The sequence below is a fragment of the Myxine glutinosa genome, chromosome 3, assembly GCF_964187855.1.
Source record: "Myxine glutinosa chromosome 3, kmMyxGlut1.1, whole genome shotgun sequence".
NCBI lineage: Eukaryota > Metazoa > Chordata > Myxini > Myxiniformes > Myxinidae > Myxine > Myxine glutinosa.
Genome location: NC_136263.1, coordinates 166,364,306 through 166,388,426, shown reverse-complemented (window position 1 = coordinate 166,388,426; position 24,121 = coordinate 166,364,306). Strand labels below are relative to the sequence as shown.

The 24,121-nt window shown below is 46.3% G+C and overlaps 1 protein-coding gene and 1 long non-coding RNA gene across 2 annotated transcripts in view; one reads left to right on the top strand and one right to left on the bottom strand.

Moving 5' to 3' along the window:
- The window catches only part of LOC137423071 (regulating synaptic membrane exocytosis protein 4), a 375,068-nt gene that overhangs the window by 7,719 nt on the left and 343,228 nt on the right, over positions 1 to 24,121 (top strand). The window lies entirely within an intron of this gene.
- Positions 1 to 24,121, bottom strand: part of LOC137423072 (uncharacterized) — a 135,469-nt gene that overhangs the window by 1,188 nt on the left and 110,160 nt on the right. The gene's annotated exons all lie outside the window — the stretch shown is intronic.

The following is a 24,121-nucleotide window of genomic DNA, read 5'->3' as shown; positions in this document are numbered from 1 at the left end:
TACATACATACATACATACATACATACATATATATATATATATATATATATATATATATATATATATATATATATTGTTACGGACCGCGGATAAGGATGTTGGTTTGCCGAGCGGATGGCACCGTGGCCGAACAGTTACCCCGACTAACCCGATTCCCGAACGTTGGCCGGATCGCGCCACAGGTATTCAATAGGGAAAAGACAAAGGCGACACGGATGTGAAGAAGAAGAAGAAGAGGAAGAAGAAGAAGACAAAAAGGTTGGAAATACCAACATAATTTATTTCTATTTACACCCAAAAGTAACCAAGGAGAAGGAAAGATAATAAAATAATATACAGAAGATATTAGAGACACAGTGCAATGCTAGCTTATACAAGCTTAATTAATACCCAGGGACAAGACACACAGAACAAACTCACATACACAAAAGGATGGAAAGGCAGGAGGTGGATGGCTGGAGGGAGAGGAAGGTCCACGGGTACTGCAGCACGATCGGCGCGTTTAGCAGCCGCCGTTCCTTCGCGGCCCTGCTCAGAAACTGCCGTCAAGGCCCCAAGCTGCTGTGGCTGCTGCTGCTGCTGCTGAAGCTGCTGCTGTTGCTGCTGTGGCTGCTGCTGCTGCTGCTGTGTGGACGTCGCGTGCTTTCTCCAGGACTCGTCTCCGTCTCGTACTCAGTCCAACCACACTTTCGCTTCTTGCGCGCGCGCTTTTATAGCGCCTCAGGTGATCAAGCCGCCGGCCTTCAGGACACGCCCATCGGTCAGCTCGCCTCGGCCCTGATTGGTCGGCACGGCCCTCTGGCTCCGCCCTTGATGACGATGGGCGGGCATGCCCTTCTTCCCCGAGCTGAGCACATGCTTAATGGCGGCTTTGGGGTGAAATCAACAACCCACAGCTGTAGCAAACCTGGCAAACTGCCCAGTGCAGTTGGCAATGGAGGCTTGGAGGGGATGTAGCTGGCAATTGAGGCTTGGCAATGGAAGTTTTGGGAGTGGGAATGGGGAATGAAGGGAATCTATCTTATTTCACTTGGTGCAATGGAGTGTCATCTTAATGGAAGACAAGGCCTTACCCTAATACACATAATAAAGATATAACTATCAACAAGGGGGAAATCTATGATTGGCTGACGTGATTGTTTATGACCTAATTATGGGATGCCCTTTGACCTTTATACATAACTGGAGTAAGGAGGGTCCAGAATAAAGCAATAATAATAAAAAACACAATAAAAAAAACACAATCCTCATATCCACAACACTGCGCCCTCCTCCTCTTCGGCACGTCCCGGGCCTATAACTTTAACTTAGTGTGACATGTAGGTGTAGTTCCCTCTACTTTTAACCTGACCCTGAGTGCGACAGTTTTAAAACATAAATAAATATGTCCCGCTGCTCCATTGCACTCTACCTAACAGACTCACGCCCACAGCTAACCGAATTGCGGAATGGTCTTCAAACTATACACTGACGGTGGGGAGCATTATTTACAATGGCTCTGCTTTTATTTACAAAATGCAACCCAGGACCTGTGATTGTTCTTTTGGGGGGGGGGGAGAGACAGTCTGCTCTGCATCAATGCACCCTGAAAGCACCCAAAACGCACCAACACACCCTCAAGCACCAATCGGTGCACAGTCATCACTGTTCATGAATAAAATAAACCGACAACCCCTAACCCTGCAGGTGGTCTCTTGCTCTTCGGCTCCCTCTGCTGGCTATTACTATCTTCCAGGTGTTGTCATCTTCTTTGCTGGTGGCCTATTTGGATTAATAAAATGCACCTAACGTGTCCGTTTTTATTTTCTTTATTTATGGCCCACAGGGCCGACTACGTGTGGTTCACCTGTGTGGCATCGGTGCCCTGTGGCCAAGGTCCGCCAACAAGATTTCGGGCCTTCATGGCCAGTTCCAGCAGAGGGGCCATGCCCCAACCCATGGGGTCCATCAGTGGTGCACAGCCACAGACATGTGGTCCATAATGTGGTGCATCGATGCAGACAGCTGGTTCTGGGAGTTCCGGGTGCACAATGGCGGACTCACGCACGCTCCCCTCGGCGCCCAGTGGCACACAGGTCCTCATGTGGGAGACAAAAGGGGGGAAAAGACAGATGAGCGAGGGGTAAGGTCACAAGGGTACACATCAATCAAGGCAATGCAAGGCGAAGTGCGTACGGAGAGCGAAGTGAGAAAAGCTCGTCCCTACCGTACGTCACCCCCCCCTGTCACCTACTCTACCCTTGCCCTTACCCCATATGTACAACAATCTACACATTTACAAATCCGTCACTACTGTCACGTCTTCCCCATATTTTCCCTACACCAAATTCGTCTCCACAATCCCTCTAACCAAATTTGCCATCACCAATTTATCATCAATCCTCATAAGGAGGGAGAGATGGAACATCAGCACAATGTCACACCCACGTCATGATGCGTCTCACATTCCAAACATCTGCACAATAAAAATAATAAAACATGGCATGGTGTGGAGTTACGTCACCTCAGGTGAGTGGATGTAGATGGTGCAAGGAGATTTTCATCCTAACTACTTTCTAAATGACATTAACACACTTTACACTACCCGGGGTCTTTCCCTGCCAATCCATTGGCCAACTTACACTATGGGTTCTAAAAACCAATTCCCATTGACCAAACTGTGGTGCTTCTCAATTTGGGGTCTCACTCCCCCGATTCATCTCCCGGTGCCCTTGCACAATTTCTGGGCTGAGTCGTGTAGCTCTCCAAGCAGGTATACCCACCTGCACACCTCCACCACTGCAGTTGCCACCCGAGCTTACCTAGCTCCTCACCCTAACCTATCTAACTGGGGAAGGCCCCTCCTGGCTCTGTCACCCCTCGGTGCCCTCTGGCACTGGGCTACCCGGGTCCGTCCTCCGGATCCTCAGGCCCCATCCATAACAACTCTACCGGCTCCCAGAGCCCACCTGCGGCCTCACCTGGCCGACATCCTCACAGTGGTGGAGTGCCCAAACCAACTACACACACTAACAGGCTACACGCCCAGCCATTTCCACAACACTAATGCACCCATCCAAATACCATTCTTTCACCCGCACCACAGATGCCAATATCCAACCACAATTTACCTATACCCTCTACCTAACACTTACACTACCCTCCCTGGGTATTGGTGATGGGGGTCCATCCTTCCCCCATTCACACCATCGCACCTTCCACTACACTCCATAGTTTCCACCATACTCACTCCACGACCATCCATTCCAATACTCCATATATTCCACACTCCATGTATTCCACACTCCATGTATTTCACACAACCATTCTCCATACACCTGTCATTCATTCACCTGTAGTTGCACACCTGTGCAATCTCACATGGTGCCACCTGCACCCTCCTTGGTCCCTGGACCATTTGGTCAACACAACGCACAATCACCTTCTCTCACTCATACACTGCTCCACACACCTGTTCAGTTGCACACCTGTGCAATCACACCTTTTAACTACACACTTTTCACAATACACTTCTGAATACACCTCCAACACTCACACGGCATCATCTAAACTACCTGTTGCCCTGCTAACTTAGTGCTCCCCGTCTTCCCTTTAAACTAAGCACATACCACGTCATTATCATCCAAACTACCCTCTCTATGTCCCCAGCTACCTGTCCAATGTAGCTACCTAACCTTACCGTTACCTATTGTCAATCTCTAGGTCCCTACACATTATCCAAACCCTCCCGGGCTAGTTTTCACTGCCATAAACCCCATAACACTAGTGCTCCTTTGCCCCCGCTGTGAGAGATGGCAGAGTTGCCATCCCACCACATCGGGTATCTTCCACTACCACCCCCCCCCCCCAGTCCTCTGACGCTACGAGCCCCCGTCGCAAGAGGTACTGGGGCCTGCCTCGGCATCTAGAGCCGAGGCGATCCATGAGGGCGCCTGCTCGCCGGCATAAGGTCTTATCCGGTCGGCATGGACGATCCGAGGGGGGGCCCGTGGCCCCATTTTGATCTTAATGACCACGTCACAGATTTGCAACAGGACGACTCCTGGGCCTTGCCAGGGGGAGGTGAGTTTTGGGCACCTACTCTTCTGCCTCCGGGGATTAAAGAACCAAATCTTCATCCCCGGAGAGTACTGACTCCCCTGGCTCCGGTCGTCGTACCTGGGCTTCATCTTGGCCCCCGCCAGATGGAGCTGGCGGCGGGCGAAGGCATGGACCCGCTCCATGCCTTCCTCCAGGTGACGTGCATAACCCTCCCTCAGCGGTGTATCCATGGTGTCTGGCACGGGACCGCATAGCAAGTCGGCGGGAGCCCGTAACTCCCGCCCATACATAAGCAACGCTGGACTGCATGCGGTGGCCCCGTGCTGGCTAGTTCGGTAGGCCATTAACAGGTACGGGAGATGTTCATCCCAGTCATCCTGACGGGTGGTGGTGAACAATGCCAGTTGTTGTACCAATGTTCTGTTGAACCGTTCCACCATCCCGTCAGATTGTGGCCGCAAGGGCGTGGTCCTGGTTTTCCGAATTGACAGGAGTCTGCACACATCCTTTAGCAATTGACTTTCAAAATTTCGACCCTGATCGGTGTGCAGCTCCTGTGGAATCCCGTGCCGACATACAAATACTTCTACGAAGGCCTGCGCCACAACCCCGGCTTCTTGGTTGGGGAGGGCGTAGGCCTCCGGCCACTTGGTAAAATAGTCCATTACAACGAGGATATACTTATTACCTTGGTGGGTGCGGGGCAGCGGTCCTAGAATATCCATAGCCACCCGCTCAAGGGGGGCCCCCACCTGATGTAATTGAAGGGGGGCCCTCATCCTCCGTGCTGGTCCCTTTTTGGCAGAACAGGCGTCGCATCTCCGACACCAGTCCTGTATGTCGCGCCCCATATTCACCCAATAGAACCTCTGGCGGACCCGAGATATTGTCTTTGTCCTGCCCAAATGGCCGCCGGAGCGGGTACCATGCACCTGTTGTAATATGACGTTCTTGAATTTGTCAGGGACTATCACCAGCCAGGACGTTCTATCAGAGGGAACCTCCACCCACTTGCGATACAAGATGTTGCCTTTCAACTCCAGGGTCTGCCACTGAGCCCAATACGCCTTTGTTTGCGCCCTGAGGGGGGTGACCTATTCCCCCTTTGGTCTTTGCCCCAATTTGACCCATTGGAACACCGGCCCCAGAACAGGATCCTCCTGCTGGGCCGTGCTCCAAGCCAACTCTCCAAATTCCTCGTCTGCGGTTAGTGGCAAAATTGGCCCTCTCACCTGGGTTGCCCAGACGAAGAGAATCGGGGCAGAATCGCCCAATTGCTCCCTCTCCTCGTGTCTCGCACAAAATTTGCAGTTTTCCCCCAGACAAGGACGCCGAGAGAGTGCGTCCGCATTACCATGGGCCTTCCCGGCCCTATGGGTCACATTGAAATTGTACTGCTGCAACTTTTCGAACCACCTTGCAATTTGGCCCTCCGGTTCCTTGAACCGAAGGAGCCATTGCAGGGAGGAATGGTCAGTTCGAACCGAAAATTTCCGCCCGTACAGGTACGGGTGGAAATGGTTCATGGCAGCCAGCATAGCCAATAACTCTTTGCGAGTGACACAATAATTTCACTCGGGCCTACTTAAGGCCCGACTATAGTAACCAATCACTCTCTCCACGCCCTCCTGTGTCTGAGACAAAACTGCGCCCAATCCTTCCTGGCTCGCATCCGTGTCCAGGGTAAATGTCCCGTCACTCGTGGGGTAAGCTAGAAGGGGTGTGGATGTTAGACACCCCTTCAATTTTGGAAGGCCTCGTGGCACTCCCGTGTCCAATTAAATCGCGTCCCCTTCTCCGTAAGCCGGTGGAGGGGACGGGCCAACTCCGCAAATTTCGCCACAAAGCGCCGGTAGTAGGAGCAGAGTCCCAAAAATCTCCGCACCTCCTTGATGGTACGTGGTGCGGGCCACTCCTCTACCGCTTTAATTTTGTCTGGGTCCGTTTTTACCCTCTCGCGGCCGATAACGTGACCTAAATAGGCCACCTCTCTTGCAAACAAGGTGCACTTACTCGGGTTAAGCTTTAACCCTGCCTGTCTGAGGCACCCGAACACCTGGTCCAAATTAGCTAACGCCTGGGGGAAGGTCTTGGCATGTACTAGGACGTCATCCAGGTATACCAGGCATGATTGCCATGGCATGCCGCCTAGTACATGTTCCATCAATCTCTCAAAGGTGGCAGGGGCGTTACACAAACCAAACGGCATCACAGTGAACTGATACAGCCCCTTACCTGTGGAAAATGCCGTTTTCTCCTTCCCTGTCCGATCCATCTCCACCTGCCAATACCCACTCTTGAGGTCCAAAGTTGTGAACCAATTTGAGCCCGCAACGGCATCGAGGGTGTCATCAATCCTTGGCAGGGGATATGAGTCCTTGAGTGTCACGTTGTTTAGCTGGCGATAGTCCATGCAGAACCGCGTGGTCCCATCCTTCTTTTTGACCAGCACAACAGGTGACATCCAAGGACTTCCCGAGGGCTCGATCACGCCTGCGTCGAGCATTTTTTCAACCTGTTCGTCAGCTTCCGCCCTCTTGCTCCAAGGGAGCCGTCGGGCGGCCTGACGAATAGGCCGGGCCTCACCGGTGTGGATCTGATGTTTCACCAGGCCCGTACGTCCAATATCCCCGGTGGACAAGGAGAAGAGGTCCAAATGGGACCCAACCAGTTTGTGTAAGGCCTCCCTCTGGGTACCTCCCAACTCTACACTACTACGATTTACCATCTCGCAAATGGGATCGGGCCAATTCCTACTACTTATTGAAGGCTCCCCCTGGGGCCGGCTCGGCTGGACGTTCTCGCCCCTCACTGACACGACTTCTCTAACTGGGGTGCAGCCAGCTACCTTCGTGCCCCTCACTATAGTGCGTGGTTCTGTGCTAATATTAATTACTCGGACGGCCACCACCGGCCCGTCCGTTTTTACAAGGGTGCGGCCCACGATTAAACCAGGTATGGATCGCGCTGCCACCGGTTCGACCAGGCCGCAGGACTCCTGCCATGTCGGGCGAGCTGACCATCGGGCCGGCACTATGGCCTCAGCCCCCGGAGGGATGGTCACGGCCTCAGGAGCCTCCAGCTCCACCCTCTCGGCCGTGCTCACCCCTCCAATGGTAGCACTTCCACTCCCCATCGCAGGATCCCCCGGCTCAAGTCGATTTTACAACCGCTGGCAGTCAACAAATCCAACCCTATTAAGCATGGGTCGCACACCTCCGCCACCCAAACCTCTATCTCTTGCTTTACCGATCCCAACTTGAGGGTCACAAAACCACGCCCTATGATCGGGGCCGTTGCCCCGGTAGCCAACTGCAAACTATGATTTTCCAGACGCTGGATTTTACCCCAGCCGTCTGCACTCGAATTAAGGATCACGGGGCTGATGATCGTGGCGCTGGCTCCCGTGTCCACAACGGCGTCTACCCCCACGCCGGCAATTTTGCACCGAATTGTTAAGCTACCTGTTCCAATTTCGCCACAATGAATGACCTGTCGCGTCAACGAGGGCTTCTCTCCATCCCCTACTGCCGAACACCGCCCTGCATGCCCGGCACGTTCTAGTTTCCCGGGCCCTGGCGGGGTGGTGTCTGAGGTCGGCTAGGCCGATCGATACTGGGTGGAGTTGAGGGCATCGGCTGACGGGGAACGTCCCGGCGCGGAGCTCGACACTCCCACGCACGGTGACCCATCCGAGCACAATTATAGCACCTGGGTTAATTCGAGCACATCCGAACACAAGACCCATCCGAGCACAATTATAACACCGAAAACCTGGTCCGGTATTCCAAATTTCCCCCCCTGTATGTCCGAATTGGGGTACTCTGTCGGGGACTACCGGGTGCCACCACTGGAGCCGCCTGCCATGGTCCAGGTCCCGCTAGACGCCGATCCACCAGCCTCCGAACCATGCTCTCCAGGTCAGGGCCCCCGTCGGGGTCCGGCCCCCTGGGGGGGCGACCCCCATCACGGGCCCTACCTGACGCACCGCCACTGCGTGGCGCTTGCCTCCCCGGGCCAGGGGCCTCGCTGCTTCCCAACGGGCTGCAGCGTCGGCCGCCTGACTCATGGTCTGCGGGCGCCACATGGCGAGCTGTTGTCGGAGCTCCAGATCCGGGAGGGCCTGGATAAAGTGATCCAGCGCCAGGCTTTCCTGGGAACTCGCTGCCATGTCCGCGTGTGCAATCCCTACCGCGCGGCGAATATCGTGAGCAAGTTCCCCGATGGTCTCCTGGGGCTTGCGTTTACGCTGCGCAAGTTGAGCTTTAACAAGCTCGCTTTGCTGCTCGATACCGAAACGATTAATTAAAGCCACACGGAGAGCTGACAGGGTGAGAGCACCCGGTGGTAAAGCTGTCAGCACCTCCGCCGCCGCACCGCGCAGCGCCCCTACCAGGTGTACTCCACCTTCGTCCGGACTCCAACCATTGCCTCGGCACACGTACTCAAACTGCGCCAGGTACGCCCTCAGATCACTCTTGCCGTCATACGGCGCGAGTGGTACCTTGTGGGCGCCCGAAGGCCGGACCCTGCGCGTCACTCCTGGCGGGATCAACGCGGGACCAAACCGTTCGGGCTCCCACAGTGCGCTATTCCCGGGGGGCTCCCGCGCGTCCCCCGTCCCTCCAAACACTACCCATCTTGGTGTCGATGCCTGGGTCGCCCTTCCGCAACCCGCTACCCACTCCATACCCGCACATCCTTGCTCACCAGCACCCCCCTCACTCCCCATAGCCAGACCTCCTTGCACACCTCCTCTTTCCACACACTCCGGACCAGTCATACACCTTACTATTGGTCTCTCACGAACACCCGTGTCTACACCACCCCCCAAGCCGACTAAATCTCCCCTCACACCATATACATTTCCGCGTATATCGTCACTCACGTCGGTACCTCGTCGGTACCTCGTCGTCGCACCTCCTCTGCCACCTGCAAACTCTTTATTTGGGTAGTGAGCACATCATCATGATTTGAACACAGACCTTGGACATACTCCATCACTTCCTCCCTTATCTCCTTTTTAGTTTCCCTTCGTCTCTTCTTAATTTCACTCACCCCTTCTTCCACCTCCTCTAATTTTTCCTTTACCTCCTTCATCTCCTGGTGCGCCCCCTCTATCTCTTCCTCTAATGCCACTTTAACCGTTTCTATGTGCGTCCTCACCTCTCGGTCCTTCGTCTCCATTACTTCTGTCACCTCTTCCAACTTCTTCGTCAACCCCTCATGTACCATCTGACATTCCTTCTGTGTCGCTATTAATTCATTTTTAATGTCTTTTTGTGTCGCTTTTAACCCCCCGATTATTGCAGTGTTCTTTTCCACTTGGTCTACGAGTTCCTTTTGTCCCACTGTCAGCTGTTCTACTCCCCTCGTCAGACCCTCTATTCCCCCCTGTAACCTAGCCGTATTATTCCTCACCTCTTTCTCCATACGCTTTTCACCTCGCTTTACCTCCTCGCGTACCCCCGAGACCTCCTCGCTTACACCTCGTCGTATCTCCTCCTTCATCTCCTCCATCTCCTCCATCTCCTTAGTAGATGCCACCCTCATCTGTCCCAATTCATCCCTCTGAGCATCCAATTTACCTTCTAAACCGATTTTCACCTCCTCTATCTGGTTCCCCATCCGTTTGATTTCCCGGGCGGATTGCTCCCCTATCTCCCGCAATTTGTCGTCCATTGTGTTTTCTAACCCCCTTAACCCATTTTTCACCCCCTCTATCTGATTCTCCTGGGCAGCCATTCTATTTTCCACCCCCGTTAACCCATGTTTCACCCCTTCTATCCCATTGTCTAACCCCTCAAATTTCTTGTCTAACCCCTCAAATTTACTGTCTATCTTCCCAATTTGGGCACTGGTACCCCTCGCTTCGTCCCTCATTACCCCCATTTGGTCCTCTAATCGCTCACTATCAGCCGTCGCTTCGTCCCTCATTGCCCCCATTTTGCCCCCCATTTCTCCCATTTTGGCTTCTAGCCCCCATATTCGCCATTAGTATGGCTGCATTAATCTGTGCCATGAGGTCCCGCACATCAATCCCTCCCACTTGTGCGGCGGGCGCGGCCTCCGTAGCCATGTGCGAGGCGCCATTTTGCGCGCCCGTAACCTCGTGCGCGAGAGCGCCATCTTGCGCGCCTGAAACCTCCTCAACCACCTCCTCATTGTTCTCCTCCCTCTGATCCTGGGTTACTCCTAACCCCTCTTCTAGTTCCCCCACCGGCATCCGATCGCCTTGACTAGATATGGCGCAATTTCAAAATTCGGGTTTTTTTAAAAAACAAATTTCAGCAGCTTGTAATTTTGAGCGCGTTAAGCGCGCTTCGGGTCCGACCCCGCTCCCAACACCAATTGTTACGGACCGCGGATAAGGATGTTGGTTTGCTGAGCGGATGGCACCGCGGCCGAACAGTTACCCCGACTAACCCGATTCCCGAACGTTGGCCGGATCGCGCCACAGGTATTCAATAGGGAAAAGACAAAGGCGACACGGATGTGAAGAAGAAGAAGAAGAAGACAAAAAGGTTGGAAATACCAATATAATTTATTTCTATTTACACCCAAAAGTAACCAAGGAGAAGGAAAGATAATAAAATAATATACAGAAGATATTAGAGACACAGTGCAATGCTAGCTTATACAAGCTTAATTAATACCCAGGGACAAGACACACAGAACAAACTCACGTACACAAAAGGATGGAAAGGCAGGAGGTGGATGGCTGGAGGGAGAGGAAGGTCCACGGGTACTGCAGCACGATCGGCGCGTTTAGCAGCCGCCGTTCCTTCGCGGCCCTGCTCAGAAACTGCCGTCAAGGCCCCAAGCTGCTGTGGCTGCTGCTGCTGCTGCTGAAGCTGCTGCTGTTGCTGCTGTGGCTGCTGCTGCTGTTGCTGCTGTGTGGACATCGCGTGCTTTCTCCAGGACTCGTCTGACTTGTCTCTTACTCAGTCCAACCACACTTTCGCTTCTTGCGCGCGCGCTTTTATAGCGCCTCAGGCGATCAAGCCGCCGGCCTTCAGGACACGCCCATCGGTCAGCTCGCCTCGGCCCTGATTGGTCGGCACGGCCCTCTGGCTCCGCCCTTGATGACGATCGGTGGGCACGCCCTTCTTCCCCGAGCTGAGCACATGCTTAATGGCGGCTTTGGGGCGAAATCAACAACCCACAGCTGTAGCAAACCTGGCAAACTGCCCAGTGCAGTTGGCAATGGAGGCTTGGAGAGGATGTAGCTGGCAATTGAGGCTTGGCAATGGAAGTTTTGGGAGTGGGAATGGGGAATGAAGGGAATCTATCTTATTTCACTTGGTGCAATGGAGTGTCATCTTAATGGAAGACAAGGCCTTACCCTAATACACATAATAAAGATATAACTATCAACAAGGGGGAAATCTATGATTGGCTGACGTGATTGTTTATGACCTAATTATGGGACGCCCTTTGACCTTTATACATAACTGGAGTAAGGAGGGTCCAGAATAAAGCAATAATAATAAAAAACAATAAAAAAAACACAATCCTCATATCCACAACAATGTGTATATATATATATATATATATATATATATATATATATATATATATATATATATATATATATATATATATATATACACGTATATATACACGTATATATACACACGCACATATATAACGTACCTGTTTACTCGTGTGAATGAAAGGCTCAAAATGAGTGAGTTTTTTCGTTTAATATGCCTTTATCCCGTGTGGGCAGGTGTGCTGATAATCCTCTCGTGCCTTTCATGAATATGAGAAACGCGTGGGTGAATTTTATATATGATGACGATTATTATAGAAAGGGACAAAATGTAACCCAACCTCCCCTTCCCTGACCCACAACCCCGCACTTGTAAAATGATATGATCCTGGTACAGCAGGGAAATTTAATATACCATAGAAAAGGATCGTATTCATCGCATTCACTGTATGTATGTACAGTCATGTGAAAAAGTAAGTACATCCCATGTAAAGTTTTGACTTTTTCAACATATTTCAACATACAGCTATTTGATCTTCATTTCAACAATATTGATATATAAAGGTGATATAATATACAAATATCATGAAACATTTACATTTTGTAGTCCATTGTATAATTTAAATGAACATAAATGCAAATTTTGCATGTCAAAAAGGTAAGTACACCCTTGGCTCTAATAGGTGGTATTGCCCCCTTTGGCAGAAACAACCTCAAGTAGGTGTTTCTTATAACTGTCTACCAGTCTCTGACATCGACTGGGAGAAATTTTTGCCCACTCCTCCATGCAGAATTCTTTCTTTCAGCTGCAAATTTCGCATGTGCATCATATTACATCATGTGCATGAAGTTTCACATCGATAATGATCAGATCAACATTGCACTTATCAAATTATGACGTCATAATGAAGGCACCGATGACATCATCATTGACATATCTTATTCCTTATGGGGAGTACTTGACAATGACCTATGCTTCAATTTTTGTAAGGAGTGTACCACGTGCAAGGCCAATAGCAGTTAACATACAGATAACAAGACCCTATAATGTCTTAACTTGCATAGCTTTTCTTTGTTGCTTTATGCAGCTCTCTTTGGCTGGTAGAGCATGGTGGGGGTTGCTCGTAACATCCACTTACCATTAAGAAAATAAGCTAAAATTACAAAGGAATGACATCAATGATGAATCTCCATGAGACACTGGTCTCTTGTTCATGAATATAAAGTTGACACAATAGCTATTCTGAACATGCAAGAAAGATTAAGCTGACACTGTGGCGGACACGAAAGCCCACTGGCGTGGTGACATCATTCCACGCACCAAGTGGGTGGCGGCCACGCCCGAGGGGTAGGCGTGGCCTCAGGATATACACCGGGCGCGCAGCCCGGAGCGCGCCAGTGCTACAGTGACCTCTTGTGAATAAAGACTTTTGTTTAACCACGTTGTCTGCTTCCTCCTTGGTAGCAAGTAAGCACGCGTAGCACCGCGCTTTAATTGGTGACCTCCGACGTTCTGGTCAGCCGTCGCTGACCACCCGACATGGCAACCAACATGGTAGTGTAGGGGAATTTGTAGCGGGGGACTCAAGACTCCAATGACCGGACACAGGTTTTACAAAAGGTCTGGTTTATTAACTGGTTATTCACTTCATTCCATTTACCAAATAATACCGCTTAATTCAATGGACCAAGTTAACTCTTTTCGCATGGTCCTTCTCGTTCGGCCGATGTTCCTCCGCCACTCCCGTTGGTCAGAGCTCCTGGTAACAAGTCCTCTCGACTCAACGTTTGCTCTCGTTTTTATGGACAAACTGGACTTAATCCCCTGTCCTCTGACCGTTAATCCTTTCTCCGCTAATGCCCCGAGGTCATGCATGTTCCAAGTCCTGGCATCAGCTCGCTCCCCTCCTGCTGTGAGTTCCGTTTACCAAACGATAGGGGGGTGTTCCAGCCAGGGGCTGTGACCAGGTGGACAAGAGATTATCATGTTCGGGCACATTCCTGACACTCATTTACGAACTCGTCTTTCACAGAGTTTGCAGGTAAAATGTATCTGCTTCGTTACCAGTGTTAATTAATAAGTTACCAGTGCCAATTAATAAGTTACACTGAGTTACACTTCCACAATTCCCTCATCTTTTTGTTTTTTGTTTATATTAACCATTAATCTAAACATCAATATAAGTAAACAATCAATCACTACAAGTAAACATCATTACAAGTATAAGTAAATAATCAATCACTTTGGTAATCAAATTCCCTTGGGCATACACCGTCATCCTGCAAGAATCACAAAACATTTCGTTGGTCATTGACTCCTTCCATATCATTCAATCTATTGCATTTGCATCACAAATATATTTTCAAAACAACACTTCACCATCACCAAGATACAACAATTTCACTTCATTTTCAAGTTTTGTAAAGCATCTGCACCATCTGGCAAAAAACGTTTGCCTCCACACAAATGTTGACTTTGTTTGAAAGGAAGGGCTGATCACTTGTGTTTGAATCCTGGTATGAAACATTTTCTCCTAATGTCTTCATAGCTCCTGCACTACTTCGTGTAGGATTTCGCTGTTGTGGTAACATTGCGGAGTCATAGACTGACCCTGCTCTCCTTGTAGCATTCTTGCCACTTTTTGCTGTAAACCATAGTAATTCCTGAACAAGGCCTTCACCCAGTTGTAGTCGACTTGCCTCCTCCCTCATTGTGAGTGGGCAGCAAGTATTGGTGTGACGTTGATTGGCCAGCAAGATGTGGAACAGGGATGCCGGATGCATCCACAATGATGTTGGGACCATGGTGTTCAGGTCATTCATGGTCCTTACCAGGAGCAACCAGCAGAATCGTGCACAGCTGTTGTGACAAGGGCACAGCCGTTTTTTGCAGCTCCATGCTGGTTCCCCGGACGTTGGTGAAGTAATAACATATGTCCCCGCATTTCACAGAGGTTGCAGGTAAAATGTCGTTATCCTGCAACTTCTGATGTGGTGAATGTTCGAAGCCTTCGAACAAGAGTAAGTGATCGCCTTTCTTTCATATGTTGCAGTGTGATCCAGGCAAATGGTCACATTAATTTCCTTGGTGAAGGTAAGCATTCATCTCCAAGTTACACGGGAGAATGTCTTCATCATTCTTTGAGAAAGAGGGTGTATGCCATGATTAACTTCATTTTTTAGCCACAAATTTTCTTTCTCGAACTTCTTCCCAATTCCGTTAGCACTCCCTTCAAAATGTGATCTCGTCTTATCCTTATGCTCAGTCACATCTGAATCTGCTTTCCGCACACACTGAATCAGATAGGGTACATCTTACCATGAAATCAGCATAATCATGTATATCTTCCGACAGTTTCACATTCAACAATTTGTTGTTTTTCCTTAACACAAAAGTTATATTCATTTATATGCGTCACACAAATAATATTCAATCAGGTATGTATTTTATTACTAAACTAAGAATAGCATCCACAATTGCTTTCAGGTTAATATAGTTCAAAAATTAACTCATGCAGGTATTTTAGCACTACTCTAAGAAAATAAATTGTATATGATTACAATCACAAACGGGAATACCTAATTCCCAACAACAATTTTCCCAAATCAACAAATTAAACATAATGTATTATTACCATAATTCCTCTCCACTTTTTCTTTTCCCTTTTTTTTTTTTTTTTTTTCTAACAGTGTGTCACTCGTGGTGATATGAGTTCACTGATATTGTAATTGACACAACTCATAACATTGTCGTTATGCCATTATCTTAATTCTACTGTATTCATTTGCAACATCACTTGATTTAATCTTTTAATCTCAGTATTTATGTCGCCATAAAAGTCTTCCTTTTCTGGTTCCACATTTCTTTCCTCATTTGTCACTTCATGCGTTATCATCGTGTTGTTGGTTACCTTATTCAAACACACCGTCACTAAGGCTTTCAAGCAAGCCACCACTAAAACAATTGCCAATATAACTACTAAACCAACAAACAAATATTGGAGTATCTTAGCTACCACCCCTCCAAATGTGTTTCCCAACCATGCAAAGGCACCCCCTTTTATATAATCGTGGTATCTTGCTCCCTCTTGTCTGATTGTATCGGCTATGTTATAAATTTCTTCTGACTCATCAGGTATGTACGTACAGCAATCTGTACCAATGACTGCACATGTACCTCCTTTTTCTGCTAACAGCATATCTAATGCCATACGATTTTGTAATGCCATCGTTCTTGTTGCTGCCAGCTCTCTTGTAAGTTTTTCCAATTCACTTGCTGTTTTATTTGCCAACTTCTCCATAGCCAATGCCATGTGCCTGAGTTCTCGCCCTGCCTTCCAGGTTCCATAAAATGGAAATATTACCATTCCAATCCATTCCCCCATGCTAATAGTTCTTTTCTGCCTAGAATGCAGGATATGCGTTGGTGACTTTGTTAACAGGCGCATGTGTGGAAGCACAAACCCAAGAAAACATGATCCTGACCATGTCAGTGGGAGATACGCATACGCCTTGTGTCCACATATAAAATATGTATTATTATAGGTCCATGTCGTATCTGACATCCAAGTTCCTTCCCAATACAAAGATATCATCTTTAAGCTAGTGTTCTTTACTGGGACAAGCAATCTCATATAGCCCAACTCGTAACTATAATGGTGGCAGGTGGAGTTTCCCATCAACTTATTATTCTCTGTGGTTCGATGTCGGATGAAACATAGGAGCCCTTTTATTTGTTGTTGAATAGTTACGTAAGGGGGCATAACTTCTTTGTCATATTTAGGCCTATAACTGTCTTCAAATTCCTCACATTGATATCCCCCTTTTTCCCAACTAGCATCCCCTAGCATCATCGACATTGGTAAATCAGGTCGTATTGTTGCTACCAACCTCTGTGGGAAGCGACTACATAATTCATCCCAACCAAAAGGAACTGCCTCCAATGGTACTCCGTTCTCACTAGAATGCGGCATTTGTGTGCATATCCAACAATTACTTTCATTTGCTATATCAGCCCTTGTGTGGGCTAAATGTAAAAAAGTATTAATCCCGTGTAATCCATCGGGTTCTAAAGGTGTGTCCCTTTCTTCCATTAAACTTCTTTTTTGCTTATGTCGTCCCGCATAATCATATATCTGTATGTCGGCCACCAATGTTGCGTTTTGTTCTCTTATTACCCCGAAACAATGTATGCAACACATAGTCCCCACTACAAGAGAACTCATTCCTAGGATGAATATCACCATTTTCAAGGAGTATCCGAAGTAGAAGTCTCTGTTTTCCCCTGATTTGTCGGCTTGTCTTGATAAGGTCTTTCCCTTTGTCCCACCTGTAGCCATCTGTAAAACATGTGAGCTACCCCTTGTATATGTTCACACCTCTAACATAATTATATGTCCATGACATTCAACATTATATACCAAACTTCCTAACCTTTGTAAGCTTCCTAACAGGTAAATAAAAATCTCTTAATATGTAGCATAAATCAGATTATTTGCCTTACCCTGATCCCCCTATCTCCCGGGGTTGAACTCAATCCCCTTGGTCATGAGTGTAGTTGTGATACAATTTTTTTTACTCATGTTGTATTAATATCAGCCGGTAATTGTATGTCATGTAGGCAAATAAATGTCACTATCCCAAGTAGGAATATCACATGTTGAAAATGTAATGTTTATCAATGCAAGGGGTGTTAAAATGTAATTCAAATGACTGTAAATCACAACTATCATTTATCTGCCACTGAATGTTCTGCTGGGCTGCTAGGTGCAGCCTCATTTTCTGTGGGATCGTCCACCTTAGCCCCATGTGCTTGTTTGCAATGAGGGGCATGAATCCAACTTTCTATTTTGGGTCCATATTTTTCCTATTCTTATCAATATCCTATGGTTTGTCATTTCGTTCCAAGATACCGCAACCAAAGGTTTTAACCAAAGCTCTACCAAACTATTTCCAATTTGAACAAAAATGCCAGTGAAACGATGATTCGAAGAATTAACTTCAAGGGGTCAATAAATTTATTCTATAGCCAGATCTAATTTTCCCATCCAATAGTTTGCCTTGCCACAGTTTGCCTTGCCCTATGATGTCACATTGAAATTACCCTTTCAGTTCCCACCATAATTTATCCAAATTTGACTACACACCCATTTACATGTCAGTCGACCACTGACCTATCAATCATGCGAAACAATAGTCCGAAATTCCCACCTGATCATCATGTGACCCTTGTCCCTTGGTTTAAAATTTGCAAAGCAATTGTTCCAACTTTGTAAATTTAAAATTGTGTGCCCAACATAAAAGATCCAATTTCGGCATGTGATCAATTAATTACTAATTTGCTTACAAGCAAAAGAAAAAATGAATAATTCTTGCTCCGAAAACTTTTCAGACCCAAGAATCATCGACAGTTATTCATGTTTGTCCAGTAATCGAATCTGTTGAGGCCAATCATCATTTGGGATTTGCAGCAATGAAGGCCTAATCATTGTCTGAGGTACCCGTATGCACTGGTACCCTTGATCTTGGTTTGCCCCATGACCTTGTCCTCCTGTTGACATACGGACATCTTCTTCTCCAATGTCCCATCTTTCCACACTCGAAACACCGGTTTCTGTCGTTTCCTGGTCTGTGCACCTGTGCATTTGTATTGCTGGGCTGCATCTCTACATCCCTGAGTTGCCACTGCAATCTCTCGTTGTCTCCTGAAACACGAAAAAATTCTCTGTACCGTCCTTTTTGGGGAGACAACTGGAAATCAGATGGGACAACCGTCACTTTCATTCCTAATTTCGAGGGCAGTTGTGCATTTGTCTCCTCCACTGTATCCTGTATCCTTTTTATTTTAAGTTCTAGATCCGTTATCCGTTCTTGCTGTTCCCGTTGTCTGGATTCACCATCCCAAAGATGGAATGCAAGCCAGTCTACCGTTAGATTCTGTCTCTTCCTGGCTTTCAATCTTTGTTCCAATCTTTCCAATCGACTTCGCTCAAATGTACCATCTCTTGGAAACTCCTCATCATGTCCCTTTGTCCACAAATACCAATTCTCGACCTGCCTTATAGCTTCTGCACCATAACGGTCGTACATATGATGTGTACAAGTACCTTTTTTGTGGAATCTCTGGTTGTCCTTGTGTATTCTTGCAGGCTCCATTTCCCATTCTGCCTTTTATCAAAGTAGCGTTGGATGTGTTGTAGTTTGTTCCTCTAAAGCTTCACTCGTACCTCCAGGAAGGGTCTCTCCACCTGTTCACACGGTGATTTCCAGAGAATCTCCCTCAGCCGTGGCTTTTGCACAATCCAATCTCACAGATCAGTATTTGCAGATGAGCCGGAGGGTCAGTATGAAATGGGTGAATCCTCAGGTGTCCGCTCTGTTGACGGGGAAATCACACAATGGTAACCGCACATATATATCTGTATATAAACTCACCACCTTGCTCAATTTTCCCAGGTTGTCTCCACATTGTTAATATCTCGCAAAGATATCAAAGCTTCTTTCTTGAGACCGCATTTTCATCAATCAAACAATCAATATATTCAATTCAATTTATTCAGTTCAATTTATTCAGTTAAATTTATTCAATTAAATTCAATCAATTAGATTCAATCAATTAACAATTCAATCAATTATTCAATTTCAATTAATTCATCAATATTCATCAATAAATCAAATTAATCATTTTGGATGACTCCTTGCATAAGCCCTTTCCCCAATGATGTCAGGACAGGTCCATCCATTGACTGAGATCGAATCTCATCAGTCGTCACCTCTGGTTCGTACCTCATGTTAATTGATGAATCACCGTCCTGTCCTAGGGTCATATCTGACATATTTCCCCATTTTGCCTGGTCTCCACAAATTTTCTTTGCAACCACTAAAGGCAACTCATCCTTCATTCGTGAGACAGCCAAAATGGATGGCAGATATTAAAGTTCTTTGGGAAAAATATCTCATCATTTTTCTTTTAATAGTACCCAAATCTCTTGGCAATATAAATTTCGTAAAACTCCTGAAATAAGACTGTAAAATTCCTTCAATCATGCTAAATTTTAAAACTCCATCGCTTGTAACACCCAATTTATCCCATAGGGCTTGAAAGTTCTTTCCCAAGTTCATGCAGCATTCTGCATTTGAACCCTATGATATCATTCATAATAATCATCATGATTTTATAGTCATGGTCCTATCATAATCATCTATTTAAAACGAACATTTCCTTTATCACCACAGCTATGTGGTATAATCAACAATAGAATAAAACTGTACATAGCAACAGGCTACCTCATGGCCACTTAGTATACCTATTGACAATAAGTCATAACAATATCGAATAATCATTGAACAATTCAAAAATCGCTTCCACTGCTCCAGCCGCAGCATTCGTTATTTTGTTTGCTCATTCACTATTCCTGATTCGTCATCAAGGATCTCCATCATCACACAGCGTACTTAATTCCGCATTTTAATGAGAATTCAACAGGAATTTACGACTCAAAGGAAAAAGAACGAGCAGACCTTTTGCAGGATGATCGTTACAAAAATCGTTACATATATTAAAGTATTTATAATGTCGACAAATCATATCTTAATTCTTACAAAAATTTGGTTCTTTGAATAAATCACAGCACCGGGAGAACCAGCTCCAAAAAATGGATCTTTGTGTTTATTCAGCACCCTAGTAATTGGCTCTTTGTGTACTAATTACACAGCACCCATGCCCCGCTCATATGGATCTTTGTGCAGCGCTGCACAGCACCTGAGCAAAAGGGGTTTCATCTACATTTTCCTTATCCGGTGTACCATCCGTGATATTTGTTTGCTCATTCACTATTCCTGATTCGTCATCAAGGATCTCCATCATCACACAGCGTACTTAATTCCGCATTTTATGAGAGTTCAACAGGAATTTACGACTCAAAGGAAAAAGAACGAGCAGACATTTTGCAGGACGATAACTGGAATTAGTCGTGAAAATATATCCAAAAAACACAAAAATACACACCCACACAAATAAACAACATTTATTCCGTTTAACAGAACAAACATTTCCTCTATCATGACATGCATGTCTTCAAAATTATATGACCAAGAGAAAAAGTAAAATTAATTAAAAACTGCGGGCAGTGATGATCCGGGGACCATACCGCTCCATCCTGATTGGACGAGTGCGTGCTAGAGTCGTTAACAACGACAGTCCAGATCCGATTGTTCAAAATTTCAACTCAATCGATCGAAAAATGAACGCAGGGATGCATTTTAAAGGTGCAGTGGCACTAACTGAGTTGCCACGAATATGGCCACGAAATTGCCAATATGGCCAATATGACAGCCACAAAATATTTTCCTTAATCAATTGGCTCATAGCATAACCAATCTGCAAGTATTTCATCCGAAGATGTATCTCTGAGGACTTTTAATTAAATAAGTCATTTATAAATCAACGAGTTAATTTATTAAATGATTAATCAATAAATCAAAATTTTCCTTGACAGCCACATCACTTGGTCAGTGTCATGTCCAAATATCAGCTTCCTTACTCAAAAGGTGCCTGAGTTAATGTAATGTAATTACTGTAATAAGATTACTGCAATTACTGTAATGATTACTGTAATTACTGTAATTACCGGAACTGTAATTACTGTAATTACCTCAGGTAATTACTGTAATGTAATTACTGTAATTTAATAAGAAATGTAATTAATTAAATAAGTACTTCATTAATCGCTCATAATTAAATAACTCGTGAATTCTTATCCGATTTATTTAACATTTGAGTGTCCCCAAAACGTTGGAGCAAAACGTTGCAACAACGAAAGTGAAACGTTGTAGCGACGTTGTGGAAACGTTAGCACAACCCAACATTTGAATGTTCCCAAAACGTTGGAGCAAAACGTTGCAACAACGAAAGTGAAACGTTGTAGCGACGTTGTGGAAACGTTAGCAAAACTCAACATTTGAATGTTCCCAAAACGTTGGAGCAAAACGTTGCAACAACGAAAGTAAAACGTTGTAGCGACGTTGTGGAAACGTTAGCAAAACTCAACATTTGAATGTTCCCAAAACGTTGGAGCAAAACGTTGCAACAACGAAAGTGAAACGTTGTAGCGACGTTGTGGAAACGTCAGCAAAACCCAACATTTAAATGTTCACAAAACGTTGGAGCAAAACGTTGCAACAACGAAAGTGAAACGTTGTGGCGACGTTGTGGAAACGTCAGCAAAACCCAACATTTAAATGTTCACAAAACGTTGGAGCAAAACGTTGCAACAACGAAAGTGAAACGTTGTGGCGACGTTGTGGAAACGTCAGCAAAACCCAACATTTAAATGTTCACAAAACGTTGCAACAACAAATGATCACAAGTAATTATCACATTGCAATGACCTCTAAACATTCCTAAACCAATATCCCATTAAAATCCCATTAAAATCCCATTAAATCCCATATCTTGTCACCCTTTGCATTGTTGAAAGCAATTAATTCCATAACTCAATATTACCTCAATTTATATATACTAGGGCGTGCCCGCACGTACGTGCTTGCCCGTACGTGCTTGCAAAAAACATGCGTGCGAACAACAACAACAAAAAACTTTGAAACCACGTGGCAGTAACGACCACAGAACCCCCCCTCTATTTACATGAAATGGTTTGGTCCATTCGCAAAGCCAAAGCGAACGACCACAGAACCCCCCCCCCTCTATTTACATGAAATGGTTTGGTCCATTCGCGAAGCCAAAGCGAACGACCACAGAACCCCCCCCCCCCCTCTATTTACATGAAATGGTTTGGTCCATTCGCAAAGCCAAAGCGAACGACCACAGAACCCCCCCCCCCCTCTATTTACATGAAATGGTTTGGTCCATTCGCAAAGCCAAAGCGAACGACCACAGAACCCCCCCCCCCCCCCTCTATTTACATGAAATGGTTTGGTCCATTCGCAAAGCCAAAGCGAACGACTTGCGAGTACGGTGACCATACCTTGGGACCCACTTGTCCGATTAATTTCAAACCTTGAAAAGGCACATCCTCGGGTCCCCAGCAATATACCTGGCAAGTTTCAAGTATATCGGACCGGTAGTTTGTCGAGAAACAGCGGTCGCATACAGACAGACCGACACACACACAACTAGAACGACGCTCAGTAGAGAGCATATCTCCGCCTTGGTGAACAGTTTATGTTTTGTATCCCACTGATAGGCCGGATATGGATTCGGACCTGAACCAAAATGGAATCGGCGTGTTTTTGTCACCTCCCCAACTCATCCACCAGGTTCATTCACTCATCCATAACTTTTTTTTTTTTTTTTTTAATATATGAATAATATTCAAATTATAACATTAATAAGTATATTATGTTAAATATAATGTATATCGCTTTTCACCCGATCTCTTGATGGTGAAGAATCACTTTAAACAATTCTCGTAGCCGGATTCGCACCTGGGTCTTCACCAAAATCCAATCATTTCGTCCGTGTCACCCATGCTATCTGTCTGGCAAATTTCGTCAAAAAAAACAACAGCACTGGTTTTGTTTCCTGGAAGCTTCTTGCAAAACGCTTTGCTTCTCGCAAAACGTCCGCCAATGGGAAGTAAAGGGAGGGAGAAGGAGCGGGAGCAAGAGACAGGGTGCCGGAATGGACATGAGGGACAATGAGGGACAGTGAGGGAGTGTTGGTATGCAATTTTTATCCAATCGCCATCTTTCACAATAATTCTGGACCAGCATGAGGTGGGATTGTCTGTCATGAATTTATTTGTTGATCGAACGAGTTTTAATTTGTCTAAATCCGACCAGTCGTTCCAAAGATATAAGCCGTTTTGTCGCAATACCATAAATTGGAATGAGGTAAAATATATATATATAAATATAATTCCCTTTCCCGGTTCCCTGTCGCTCGCCGAGCAAGTCGAGTGCTTTGAACAAGTGCAAAAAAAAAAAAAAACTACTTTACCGGCCTTACACGTCTTGGAAGCAAATGGTCGCAAGGTGCACGCATGCTCCATTTGCTCTCAGGTCACAGTAAGGCCTTTAATGACCAGCGCCAACCTTGTGCATTTGTATTTAGACAGCGCAAAAATACGTATTTACAGAAATCATTTAGGAAAACACGAATAAATAGAATCATTTAACACGTTTCATCCTTGTATTACCTATGGACAATCGCAAGTCCCACACACCAAATCCTCCATCTTCAGAATTCATATTTCATAATGGACAGATCCCCAAGACGTCATGCTTACCTTGACGACGTCCACTCGAAATTCCAGCGGTGCCTCCAGATTGTAGGGGAATTTGTAGCGGGGGACTCAAGACTCCAATGACCGGACACAGGTTTTACAAAAGGTCTGGTTTATTAACTGGTTATTCACTTCATTCCATTTACCAAATAATACCGCTTAATTCAATGGACCAAGTTAACTCTTTTCGCATGGTCCTTCTCGTTCGGCCGATGTTCCTCCGCCACTCCCGTTGGTCAGAGCTCCTGGTAACAAGTCCTCTCGACTCAACGTTTGCTCTCGTTTTTATGGACAAACTGGACTTAATCCCCTGTCCGCTGACCGTTAATCCTTTCTCCG